Raw genomic sequence first — 14725 nt, 5'->3', positions numbered from 1 at the left:
CAACCCAACAAGCAAACTGCCCTCTGAGAATTTCTGCAAAGATAGTTACTGCTATAAAATCGAACCCTTGACATGTTTGAGGAACTTGCTATATACTACATGAAAAAAAAAATCCCATTACAAAATATTGTGATTAAAATTGGCTGGAGTAGGTAAAACCATTCTTCTATTGGGGATTTTAAGTTCTGGTTATATACATTGGTATGAAGAAGTGCATCTTGCTTCCTACCTGCAATCTTTGTAATTGCAAAGGAAGTGCTGAGTAGGTGGACAGCACATCACTCAATGAGGTGTTTTAAAGGCAAATGTTAAAGAACTGTCAGGGGAAGACAGTGCTTACGCTGACAAGAAAGGGTTCCCACAATCAAAGGCTTATGAATGTGTTTCCACTGGCATGCCTCCTTCGGGGCTCTGGTTAGTTCACTGTGGGTGAGCATACATGCATCCCATTTGCAACAGAACACTGCTGGGGTCCACCACCCGCACGCCACCCAGCACAACGGGGTGGGGCTGTGAGCATCTGGCCACCTCTGAGATGCGCTCCACAATGCTTCCGATGGAGCCCATCAGAGGCACGGGTCCCAGACCTGCGGAGGACTTACCCTCCCCTGGTGTGCCGCTGACTGTGGGCCGACATCTTGTAGGGAAGCGCACGCTCGCCCAGGTTCTCCAAGCTCCTCACCACTGCCCCTCTGTCCATCAGGGCTTCCAGCGTCCGCTTCAAGGCCGCAGCAGTCTCAGGCTGGGTTTTGTTTTGGTTTTTAAAAAGAAGAAGAAAAAAAAAAATAGACACACATGAGAATCAGTGTAAGAAGCAGAATGATTAAAGTCTGGTCAGTTCCGATCGTAACAGCTCTATTGGAAGGGATCTTTGGGTAAAATTAACAGAAACTATTTTTGGCTAACTTAAAGTTTAAAAAAAAAAGAGAGAGAAAGAAAGACACATTTATTGTAAGGATACAAATAGCTCACAGATATGGAGGAAAATCTGGAGAGGCAGGCCTCGGAGAGTTCAGGGACCACAGCAGCTCCAGGGGTCTGGGAGGCAGGGACTAACCAGTGGCTTCTTCAGAGCACCTTGGCCAGGGTGAGTCAGCACCAGTCACTGCCAGTCCTTGCAGCCCAGGACTCAACATTCAAACTCCAGGGAAAGGGCATCCTCTCGGCAGGACGCTTGGAACGGCCATCCCACCAGAATCACAGACAGCCAGGGGGGAAAGGGGCTGTCTCCCAAAGAAAAAGTAAGAGACTGTAAACCAAAACGGGGAAAGGTGAGTAAGACCCAATCTCTGTCCGCACGGAGCTTACAATCTAATGAAGACATAAACACAAAAAAACCCACATTAAGAAGACCAGAGGGCAGGACACAGAAGTGACACAGGGACCAAAGAGCTTGTGAAAAGAGAAAGCACACGCAGCTGGAACAAGGGTTCCACGAAGGTAAGAGGTCTTGACGGGAGCCCTGAAAAACGACGACGGCAGACGCAAGCACACACCAAGCGGGCGCTGAGCAGAGGAGCAGCGATGGCAGGCGACAGCCAGGAGCCCGTCGGGGGAAGTCCAGGACAAGGCGGGGCTCAGAGAGGAAGACTGCAGTTTGGATCCAAGTACAGAAACAACTAATACCTGTTACTGAGACCCAAAACTGAAACGATAAGAAACTCCATCATCCAGAGATAAAAGACTTTCAACACTGTGGTGAATTTGTTTTCCAATATCTGTGCATATGTATATACCAAAAGCTTTTGAAAGAAGAGACACTTCACAGGGGTAAACTTAAGAAGACACAACTAAATAAATGAAGGTGGAAAATGGGGGAGAGACGAGGCCAAAGACAGGCCCCAAACATGGTAGCTGGGAGAACGGGGTCACTGTTAACAGCTAAGGGAACAGCTGACCTCTCAAGATGTAAGCATTCAGCTGAAAACAACAGGGCTGGCTAGGATTACACGTTTCACCATCATCGGCAGAGCGGGGCTACCTGAGACATGGGAGCAGAGAGGGCACGAGAGAGGGCATGGGGGGGGGGGGGGCAGGAGAGACCAACAACAGAGCCTCAGGAAGCACAGACACGCGGCGGCTAAGACGAGGATTCCACGTGAGAGAAGCAAAGAGCAACAGGGAAACCAGACCGGCCTTGTCACAGAAACCAAGGGAACAGGCAGCTGCCAGAGAAACCGCATGGAGAAGAAGGAGAGGCCACAGTACGGGGACCACACGGGCATGCAGCAATCTTGCCAGAAGCTGCTCTGCCAAGGTAGAGACGTGATGGAAAGAGAAAGCACCAGAGTCTGAGAGGCAAGCAAATCTGAGCAGTGTTTGAGGAGAGAGAAAACAACAAGCAAGGCAGCAGTTAAAGGGAATGAACCAGACAAAGGATAACAAGATGGATGTTCTTACTCATTGCCAACACGATGTGCTGCATAACTGCTATATGACCTGGTCTAGTGTTCTACTGTTACATATATTTAATCTTCATCAGGACCAAAAAAAAAGGGGAGAAAGGAGGTTTACAGACTTGGCAATCGGGCCATTGAGAGATGTCCTGACTTGGAGACCATGTGGCCATTAACAACTGGAGAGCCTGATGCGAAGAAAAGGAACACTGAGAAAGCGGAGTCAGTGGAAAAAGGTCAGAGGACGAGGAGCACGAGTCAGACACGAGTGAAGGGATGCCAGCAAAGACAGTCTGAAACGCAGGAGCGAGCTTCAGAAAACGCTACCTTCCCACGGCTTGTTTTGGATCAAATGAAAAGAAAACTGCAGAAAAAGTTTAAAGTGTACATCCTAGTAATTGAAGAAAACCTACCACGCACCTGTGTAATTTCTTTCTGACAAATACTGCTAAAATGCTATGAATGCATTAAGTGTTAGTTCAAGGTTTAGAAATAAAATTTCTACTTGAATTTTATACTGTAGCCCACTAGGGATTTTTTTTAAAATTCCTACTAATGAAAATTATGTGTATTTACATATTTAACCAACCTTATGATAAACAAATTTCCTTGGAGGAAAAAAGGGGCCAAAATCTCCTTGTGTTAACACTGGGTAAAAATATATGGCACTTTCTCCATAGACATTTTTATATCACTCTAATCAAGTGAAGTCTAAATTCTTCTCACATTTCATTAGTTCACAGACATTTCCATGTGCTGCAGAAACCTCATATCGAACAGGAGGGTAATATTTCACTTCATTAAAAATGCTATTTCTTGACTTGGTATTGCATCAATTAACTTATGATAAGGTAGATGAACAGTCTATACAAATTAAGAATGGGTAAGGGAAACACACACACACTCTCTCTGACTAATTATAGTCTGCTGACTAGCTACTCAAATCATAAATTTTAATTCAGTTTTGCCTGATTAGAAAGGAATATATCTCAATGCCTCTTGCCTTGTTTAAACTCCGATTGAAGAGTTTACAGTATGAAACATGGAGCACCTCTTCTGAAGTAAGAGCTTGTAAAATCAAAGATTTTCTTCTGTCCAAAGAAGGGGAAAGGCTACCTAACAAGAATGCAGCTCAGGAAAACATCAAAACACCCTCTAACGTTGGCACATCAAGGTCAAATGGCCAAATGGCAGACTGTTTGGCCACATTTATTTCACTGTAATTCATGTTACCAAAAGTTAAAAAAAAAAAAAAAAGATGGAGGAGGGGTTAAAAGTCTTCCTGTTTGTGAAGAGAATTGCTCAACTTGTCCTATATACCGCGCCTCATCAACTTGAAGTCAACTGTCAGCAAACCAGAGCCTAAGGACTAAATCTCAGCACACTAGAATTGCAAATAAAGTTTTAGTGGCACACAGTCAGCTCAGGCATTTTAAACAGTGTCCATGGCTGCTTCCATGCTAAAAGCAGACTTGAAATTACAGCTGAGACTGTATGACCTGCAAAGTGGAAAGTAATCTGGCCGACCTCTGCTCTACAGTGTTACTGGGTTGAGGGGACGCGGGCAAGGCCTCAACCTCCTCTCCCTAAAATGTACGGCAGCCAATATGGTGAGCCTGGACCGCTGAGCTCCAGACCGTGGGTCCCCCAGGGGTGGGTCCTCAGCTGGACACACCGGGCACCAACGTGCTGAGGGACATCAGCCTCACCGCACAAAGCACGCCGGGATACAGACGGGATTCTGCAAAATCCACCACTCTCCACCCACCGGCTCCTTATCTAATCAACCCATGAACCCAGGCATCCAACTTTCCTCATTTGGTGAAACTCAGAAGCCTATTAAAATAAAAATGTTAGGCTTCTTTAAAAAAAAAATTCTGTTCAACAAAGCACAATGTTCAATTTGTTTAAAAAAAAAAAACAAAAACATATGGTCTACAGGAAGCACGGGACCTCGCTGGCGTAATTCTCGTTTACAGGCTTCTGAACCCTTTAGTTCCAACTATTCCAAGAGAGGTTGTGCGCGCGTGCTTCTTGCGTGCTTCTCTCACCCTATCTGAAAGCAGCTCCTTAAGACTTTCCTCCAACCCACCATATGTCAATGAAACACAGTTCTGTTATGGCACAGATTGGAAAGCCGAAAACGTTCACTTGAGAAAAAGAAAAAAATATGGAAAAGAAACAGTGAATGAATGTGAATGGGAACTAGAAAAACTGAATTCCAGTCATAGTTCCTTCACTAATGCTACACAACTCTGGATAAATTATTAGAATCTATCCATCTTAAAGCTGTGCCTCAGTTTCCTCAGGTGCTAACTTACTGGCTCTCAACGAATTTTCTGTCTCTGTTGAGTTTCACACAAACAATATTTATGCCTCAATTCTCAAAATATCCTGGGGGCACATAAAATTTTTTTTTTTTTTTTTTTTAACCAAGTCTTTTCTCTCAATGTTCCTCCTTCTGATATCCTTATCACCGCCCATCCCAATCCCGGACTTTTTATGTGGTTCTCCCTCTTGCCTGGAGAATCCCATGGAGAGAGGAGCCTGGCAGGCTACAGTCCACGGGGTAGCAGAGAGTCCGACACAACTGAACAACTATCACTCACTCCACTCACTGATTCAACACAGCAGTGTAAGACTCAGGAGAGCATGCACATTAGTCCATCCAGTACACGACTGTTACAACAGTCTGTATCGCTAGAACAGGCGCTAGAAATAGCTGTTAAACAAACTACCGTACCTCTTCCCAAAGGGGCCTCTTGCTTACCTACTCCCAGTTTTACCCCCAGGGACATTAAGTTTCCTCTTTGCTCTAATACAGTTTGAAGCCGCTTTTCACGTACAACATAGCTCACTATCAGGGTAATGACTGTAACACCAAAGCAATATTTCAGTGTAGGTGTTCTCTGTACCTGTTTCACGTACTGCCAAAATGCTGCTTACACTAAGACTACAGTTGAAAAGAATCCAGAATTCACTTAATAGAAGTGAAACTAAATAGATCATGTACTTCAGGAATAGGAATTCCTCACGTACACAATCGTAAATGTTAAACTCAGACTGTTGTAATAATCTGCTGCTAAGATATAGTATTATCCAAAAAATTTACACTAAACAATACTTTAAAAAGAAAGCTCATCCTAAAGAAAATTAAAACCTAATTAAGTTAAAACTTTGAACTACTGTTCATTACTGGAACTGCTGGTATTCAGGCTACTGAAGACGACGACTGAGGGAGAAGCCAGCAGCTAACTTCAAATGTTTACAGGGCTACTATGTAAAAGATAGGCACATTTTGATTGGACCCTAAGACTTAGACTGGAATCAAAAGATAAAAATTACAGAGAAACAGAGCCTTGATGTATAACAAAAACACATTTCTGAAAATTACAGCCTTGATGTATAAACAAGAACACATTTCTGAAAATTACAGCTACATGAAAGTGAAACAGGCTGCCTTGTGAAGCACTAACCTTCCCATCACTCAAAATGCACAGACATGGGGTAACCATCAGATCATGCCTTGGACCAGGTGGAAGGTCAGACCTGTCCCAGGCAGAAAATATTGGAGTGGGCTGTCATTTCCTCTTCCAGGGGATCTTCCTGACCCAGGGATGGAACTTGCATCTCCTGCATTGGCTGGCTGATTCTCTAGCACTGTTGTCACCTGGGAAGCCCCCTAAAGCCCCTGCTGAGATTAAATTCCAATACTACTCTGGCACCACTAATCATTCTGAAGGATACTTGGAAGTAAAATGGCATTTTTAAAAACACTCCAATTGCACGGTGGTGAGGAATACATTCACTAGGAGTAAAGTCTGGTGGTGGTGCCTAGATTTATACTAAGGCAATAGCTGTTTTACCCCCTGTTGTTTTTGCAATGATCCCCTGAAAAGGTCCCTGGGAAACCCAAGGCTCCTCAGATCACAATTTGAAACCTGCAGTTCTAAGGACTCTAATGGGCAAAGTTGCTATAATAAACAAAGAGCAAGGAGATGAGGAAAACAAAGGAAGAGCATCTCCACTTGCCCTTCAGTAGGGTTATTTAAGCTAAGAATTCAAGGGAGTACAATGAACAGCACCATCAGTCAATGACCAGTGTTTAATTGAACATATGTTCATCCCAAAAGAGAAGCCTGTCAACAAAACTCTCTCATAAATTAGGCTCCGGCAAACACAGGTTTGAACCAGTGGTGCATGCACCTATCACTGCAACCCCCTCGTGTCCCACCAGAAGAACACTCAGAATACACAGTATTTTTTTTTTAAACGTTTTTTATTTGGCTGCACCAGGTCTTAGTGGCAACATGTAGGATCTAGTTCCCTGACCAGGAATGGAAACTGGGCCCCCTGCACCGGGAGAGCGGAGTCTTAGCCACTGGACCACCAGAGAAATCCCCGGAAATTCACAACATTTAATGGCATACAGCACCCACCTACACCTCAGCTTTCTCACTCTACAGAGAGTAGCCCAATTCCTGGGAGCAAGGAGGGTTTAGGGAAGGCAGAATGTAAATGTAAAAGCCTTTCCCTATCTTTGCTGCACCTTAATTCCAAGGTTTGTCTCCTTAAAATAATTTCCTTAAAATTTACATTTCCAAATAGAGAGACTTGTGCCTGGAAATTCTGCATTGAGATTCTCACAACAGTTGGAAAAACAAAATCTGTGAGCACCTTCCAACAGAAGAAACCAGGTTCCAAGGAAGCTCTGTCACTGACAGTCCTGGGTTAGAAAAGAGAACAGACACCACGTACCTCAAGCAGGTGGTGAAGGGCCAGCCCTGCAAAACATCCACAGAGCCCAACTCTGGGTATGAGTCCATGGGAACTGTTTCATCAAATATTCTTTATGACTCAAGAAAATCTCTTTGCCCCACAATTTATTGAATCAAGAGTTGCAGTCCTCCCGGTAATTAAGGATTAAAACTGTTAAGTACAGAAGCTATTTTAAAATTCTGAATAAAATTCAGTAAGGACAAATGTAGAACACTAAAAAAAATTTTTTTAATGTAAAGATATATAAAAAACATGCTGGAACATGATTATACTTATCTACAATGGACTATTATATACGATATAACTTGTAGGTTAAGTGGCTAGAAAAATAACTCTTACAGAACTTTTAAAGGTCAAAGAGAGAAAATACCTTTGAGATCTTAACTGCTCTACTACTCTGCCCATGAATCATATTTAACAGATCATTTTTTTAAAAAGATGTAAAATAACTATCAACAAAGACTCAACAGACTTTAAAAGGCAGAGAAGAGGATGGGAGAAGAGGCAGGAACCAATACACATCCGGTGTAGCAGGAAAGTAAATACTGTAACGCTGTGAAAAACTATTTCTTTTTCTATGCCTCTGCTGTGTGCTTCACAAAGCCGAAAATACCTCAAAATTTAAAAATATCATTAAATATATTCACAGTTCAGACATTCCAAGTGGTCATTTAGCCATTAAAGCAAAAGCACCCTAAGAGCTGCTGAAGTATGTGTTAAGTGAAAAAGCCTTCATGATTATGAGATTCAGTGTTTTACACAATCATCTTTTATGGGAAACAATTATCGTGGGGGGGGGGCATCTAGAAATCTCTACTAGGGAACAACTTTAAAATAATCTTAATGGCATAAATCAGAGAGAAGGTGCAGACATTCACATCTGGAAATGGAGTGAGAATAAATTGGATAGATCTCCCATAAATACAAGAGTCTGTGGGTATCAGAAATATAGGTTGAACCTTGTGAAACTGCCATTTGGGGAGAATCAAGCAGTTCAAATAGTGACTATTTCCTAAGGTTCAACCTCTATTTACCCACATTCCTCTCCAAGTGTCTTCCTCAGGACAAGGATTTCCAAGTCGCTCACCAGGTGATCCACCTCCAAAAGAAATGCTACAGGATAAGAGACAGAGTCCCCGCCCTTCAGAGGGCTGTGAGGCAGACCGCAGACACAGGCAAGTAACTAACAAAAGGGAAGAGGCAACACTCCTGAGGGGGCCTGGGCGAGGTTAGAGCTGGCAGACTTCAGCCAGACTCTGAGGGCTGAGCACCTCTTGAAGACAGCGCAGGGTTAGCCAGGGTCCTCTCGGAGCATGCGAGGGTAACAAGTTCAGCAAGCGGCAGCTTCTGATGGGATCTGTGTTTGGGACGGAATCCACGTGGGCACTTTCCTCAGTACAGGCGGAAGCCTTGCTTTCCCACTCACGCTGTTTTCTGCCTACAACATTTAGGACTTCAGTTTCTTCAAACACACTTTTGGTAAAAACGTAAACTTTCTGGAGGACCATTTGGCAATATATATTAGTTTAAAATATGTACACCTTCAATCCTAGTCACTTCTAGGAAATTAAGAAAACTACAATATCCATGCACAAGAATTTAGCTACCAAAATACCACAAAATTATTAGGCTAGTGAAGAGATGGAAACATAGTTGTCCATTAACAGAAGTCTGATTCAATAAATTATTTTCGCTGAACAAGTGCTATGCAGTCATTAATAAAGTGTTGATCCTAATATCCTTAAATACTGACATAAAAGTATTTTAATAAAATAAAGAAAAAAATCAGCATGTAGGGTCAATGCACAGCTTTTTCCAGAAGAAAAAAGTACTAAAATATATATATATATATATATAGCTTCTAGATGAATATACACCTAAATTGTATTAGTTTTCTTTAAGTACTAAGATGAGAGTATTCCAGTCTCTTCTTTTTACACTTTCATTACATTATCTAATTTCTCTTACACTGAAAATGAAAAAGTGTTTTAAAAACAAACTTTTAGGATGGGTGTGAAGGGCAAATTCAGTGTGTGTGTGTGTGTGTGTGTGTGTGTGTAATAAAGTTTTATTAAAGTATAAGGGAGACAGAGAAAGCTTCTGACACAGACATCGGAAGGGGGTAGAAACAGTACTTGCTAGTGTTAGCAATGGAGTTATACACTCGCCAATGAATCCAAAGAATGTCTGGAGGTTGTAAAGGCCTCACCAGACCTAGTCCCATAATTTACATTTTAAGATAAAAGAATTAGCCAGAAAGTTTAATCCAGAGACTGTCCTCAGGTAGGATATATTATTGTTATATAATCCTTGTAAAGACCAGAACTACTCCCATAATTTATGTTTTAAGATAACAGAATTAGCCAGAGGGTTTAATCCAGAGACTGTCCTCAGGCAGGATACATTATTATTATATAATCCTAAGGAATGTAGAGGAAAAAAAGTAAAAAGTTTGTCCTTTCTTCCTTCTTGAGTATTCCAGACTTCTCTCCTTGGGGACCCCTAGACTTCTTATCAACCTGCCTAGGAAATGACTCCTTCATTCCCCCCTTTTCTTTTAGGAGAATTATGTTGCCAAGGGAAAGGGGCGTCATTTTCGTTCCATAACTACTTCCTGCTGTTTAGGGGCGTGGTCCCTAAATTGTTATGGCAACATATTCTCCTAACCCTCATATTGCGGGTTTTCAGAAGAATTTCTTCCCCTAAGCCTATGCCAACTGCTATCTTCTTAGATGCCACAGCTGTGAATTCTGTGTCAAAGCCTTGAAACTATGCCTCAACACTGGGAACTCCACCGACTCCATATCCATATACATTTTAAATATTTTAACAATCAGGGTGGTTCACAGAGAGACAGCTTTTCAGGGTTTACTGAAACAGCCTTGCAAACTGTACTTCCAGCAACATGAGCGCTTACAACTGGCTGCTCCATCTTTGGGGAATGAGAGGGAAAACTGGATCCCTGAGACTCTGATCTCAGATCTCTGATCTGAGTCTCGAATCAGGGCAGACCAAAGAGATGCAACGGGGAAAGGCCAAGTGTGGCCTTGAAAAACACAACAGCCAAGAAAAGCAAGAGAATGAGAACAGTTAAGACAAGCTGCCCATTCTACGGCCAGGCAGCCAGGACTGAGATTCTCAAGGATCTGGGAAAGCTAACACCAAAATGTATTCTTTGGATGATATGAAGAAAATAGAAAGAACCCAGGGAAGAATGGAAGGAAAAAAAATCAGAGGGGTGAGTATCCAACGACTGCCTAGTTCAGCACAGATGAACGCTGTGCCAATGGCAGAGTGCAAATAGTAAAGTCGGGTCATGGTCCACGGCATCATCGAATGTGCGGGCATAAAAGGGTTAGCTGCAAGATCGGCACCATGCCTTTCAATCACAAACTGGACTTACCTTAAATGCAGCGGGCGTTCAAAGGACCCCTACAGCTAGTACGTGCAGAGACATCAATACCAGCGTTGGTGTCAAAGGTTATAAATGAGTAAATTTAAAGAACGAGCAAGAAGGAAGTCGTGATTACCAGAGAACCAGGGAATGGCTGCCCACTCCAGAATTCCTGCCTGGAGCATCCCACGGACAGAGGAGCCTGGTGGGCTACAGCTCATGGGGTCGCAGAGAGTCAGACACAGGAAATCACGACTGTCAGCTTTTCGTGTCTGGGTTGCCTGTGAACCGGGCCTCCCTGGCGGCTCTGACGGTGAAGCAATCTGCCTGCAGTGCAGGAGACCCAAGTTCCGTCCTTGGGTTGAGAAGAGCCCCTGCAGAATAGCTACCTACTCTAGAATTCCTGCCTGGAGAGTTCCAATAGAGGAGCCCGGTGGGCCCCAGCCCATGAGGTCACAAAGAGTTGAACACGACTGACCAACTAACACTTTTCTTTTCACTTATCAGTAAACTTGACTAGTTCAACCACAATGCAGTTTTGTTCCTTAATAAACCCACTTGTGTCCAAGGTCTCAACTCAAAAAAGAATGTCATTCAGAGGTCACTTAAGGGCCAAAGTGGGGGCTCATTTGCCCATACCCAACCATTCCCTTTGCGATTCGGATAAGTCAAAGGAAAAGGGCGGAATCCCCATGGCACTGCTTTAAATCTCATCAGAATCATCTGGGGAGCCTTTAAAGGGAGAAGCCTCCGTCTCACCCTCAGATACGCTGATTCAGTTAGACTGGGGGTTCAAAAACCTTGGGCATTTATCATTTTTCAGAGCACACCAGGTGTGAACAAAGGTGAGAATCACATTCTAGTAGGAAGTTGGCTGGCTTCTCATCACTCCAAAGATGAATGATCTTGGCTGAACTATAGTTAACAGGATTTTCAGCAATGCTCTCCGCCAACTTCCAGAAACATAAAAGCTCCACTCTTCTCACAATAATAATGGGGCCCTCCCTGAATGTGAAATTACAATTTTAATAGGTGACTACTTGTGGTTAATACTACCTGAAAAGGTGGAGAAATGCCAAAATTGAGGTATCCATGGTTGCTATTCTGAGAACACTCAAAACCCACAATCCTTTTAAAACTGGGGGATTTCCATTTCTGTCCTCCTCATTCCCCCTCCAGACGCACTTCCAGATGAATAAAAGATGGGAATCAAGAAGACTGGCAGGAGTCCTGGTTACCATGGCAGCAAGCAGATGAAATGCCACAGCTCATGAAACTGATAGTGAGAGCAGGCATCAGGTGGACAGCATGGAGCGGCACCTGTCTAATTGACTGCTCTCCTTCATGCACAATTCAGAGCACGGCCTTCGCCTTATATTTCAACCCGTTCAGGGAGCAGGAGGGGGATGCAGCACTGGAATGACAGAGAGACCAGGGAGGTAAGAATCAGCAAAGGACTCTGATAGCAGAGAACAAGGATTATAAGAGTTAGTTTAGCTTCCGTGAGCCTTCTATGTGTCACTCTATGTATGGGTTTAGCAAAAATATCAGCCGACCGGTTTAAGGGAAATTTTTTAAAAATACGCCTCAAAAAGAGGCAGAAACGCAGGCTTTGGCAAGAGAGCCAGATTTACGTATCTTGCTGAACAACGGACCAAAACCATGACTATCCTGCAGGAGTGCTTAATTCAAGAGGTGAAAGGAAGGTTCTTATGAGACTACATTGCTCCAAAGAGAAGAGAAGAGAAAGAGCTTAAAAGCACAGAGGAATTCAAGAAATCAAAGCACCCTTTGAGAGTCAGCTACTTCCAAGGAAAAGTGTGCCTTTCTTTCCCTAATCCTGTGTGTCAGTCTCTCACTTCACATATATCTTGCGAGTGCCATTATTCAGGACACCCTCTTCCCCAATCAAGCCTCTTCAAGGTGGCTTTCTGTTCCATCGTCACCAGATGCTGGAGATTCAAAGAACCTGGCACGCGGGATGCAGTCGACAAATGTCTGATGAATACGTACATCAGAGAATACGTGGAAAGATAGATGGAAGTTACTAACTATATATTATTCAACTAGAATGGAAAAATGGCTTCAACTAAAAAATGAAATAAAATGCAAGGAGAAAAAAGATCTTCACTGCAAAAAGGAAAAGGGCACACACACACATGTATACAACTATACATTATATACATACTGTATGTATGTAAAGGTAGATACGCATAAGAGAGTTAAGCATATCTTGTTAGTCAAAATCAGAGATGTACAGTCAAGGAACTAGGAACAAACAGGTGGAGGGTGGAAATAAAGACACAATGGGAGACTCATAAAGGTGCCTCCAAACTCCTGAAGATTCTTGGAATGCAATAAAACCAGTGGACATTCAACTCTTAGAGTGTACCAAGAGAACATTACAGCAAAACTCCAAACACCCATGAAACACCCATGAAAACTACTGTTAATGAGTCAGCAAGCCCCATGTAGAGACAATAGTATTTTACAGCGTATCTGCTATAGGATATGACAATAAAATCTCAAATGAGAGCTAGAAGGAGTAAAATCCAAAGTTAACGACAGACCTCATTCTGTTCTATTTTTTCCCATCAGCCTAAAACCAGCAGCATCTACCCTGGAGCACTGCCTTCAAACTTGGAGGTCACACATAAAAGTTGTCTAACTCTGAAGGTAAGCAGAATTTCTCAGCTCCCACTGTGCTTCTGGTTGACACCAGGTTCTTTTAGGATAAGGCAGAAATGGGCAACAGGCCCTGAAATTTCAAGCTTCAAAAGCTAAGAGTGAATAACAGGATTCCCCAGCAAGTTGGGAGGACTCAACAGAAGCATATTACACCCCCTCTTGAAAACCTATGAGAACTCCTGTAAAACAGTGTTGTTGTTAACACACAACTCTATGAGAATGAGGGAGAGGAGGGGAAAACAGCAATATGACTTTAGGAAAAAGAAAGCAAGTGGAGAAAAAGCACCAGGGGGGAAAATCAAGAGTCAACCATGTTTACACTGTAGAATTCCCCCCAAAGACGTGGGGACTGGCAACACTGAGTACAGCTCTGAAAATGGGGGTGAGTTGGAAATGAAAATAAAATTGCTTGAAAGTTTATGGAGTAGTTGGACCCCTAGATGCATGTTTGGAGGCTGATTCTCTGGAGTGGATAAAACAGAGAAGTACATGGACTGGAGGACCCAGGCACAGCTGTAGGAGGCAATATCATGCACACTCAGTTGTGTCTAACTCTTTGCAATCCCATGAACTGTAGCCCTCCAGGCTCCTCTGTCCAGGGGATTCTCCAGGCAAGAATACTGGAATGGGTTGCCATTTCCTCCACTAAGGGATCTTCCCAACCCAGGGATCAAACCCACATCTCATGTTTCCTGCATTGTCAGGCGGATTCTTTTACCACTGTACCAGTAAGTACTCAAGAAACAATGGAACGTGCCACAGAGAACACAAACTAGCCTGAAGGGACACCTGCTAGCTAAATCTGACAACATCGGAGAAAAACAATGACAGTAATGAATCATAACCTACTAGACAAGGTAATACATGAGTTCAAACTGATAAATAAATGGGAAAAAGAGGAAATTCTTGATTTCAGTATAGTTAGAAAAAAGAAAAATCACTGTTTTACACCACCACAGGAATAACTTGCTCAGGCAAAAATTATCAGTGGATGCTAAAACTATGGGCTAAAGTTTGATGAGGAATAGTACATTACTTATGTGAACTCTGTGAAAGCCACTCAGTCATGTCCAACTCTTTGCGACCCCATGGTCTATATAGTCCATGGAATTCTCCAGGCCAGAATACTGAAGTGGGTAGCCTTTCCATTCTCCAGGGGATCTTCCCAACCCAGGGATCAAACCCAGGTCTCCTGCATTGCAGGCGGATTCTTTACCAGCTGAGCTATCAGGGAAGCCCAAATTAGAGTTTATTAGGGAGATAAATGCAGTTATCTCCCCCACAACTTACTTATTACCAAAAGGGAAAATGTTAACTAGACAGTGGAGAGACATAGTAGGTAGCACTTGAATCAAGTATCAAAGTTAATGTCAACAATAATGAGACAACACATCACACGCCTCCCAATGTGAGGCTTTGTGGACCTATTATTATTGCTTATGTTGTAGTCAAAATGTAGCCCAAAATG

This window comes from Odocoileus virginianus, chromosome 25 (genome assembly GCF_023699985.2).
Source record: "Odocoileus virginianus isolate 20LAN1187 ecotype Illinois chromosome 25, Ovbor_1.2, whole genome shotgun sequence".
Lineage (NCBI taxonomy): Eukaryota > Metazoa > Chordata > Mammalia > Artiodactyla > Cervidae > Odocoileus > Odocoileus virginianus.
Note: the sequence above shows the minus strand (reverse complement) of the source record.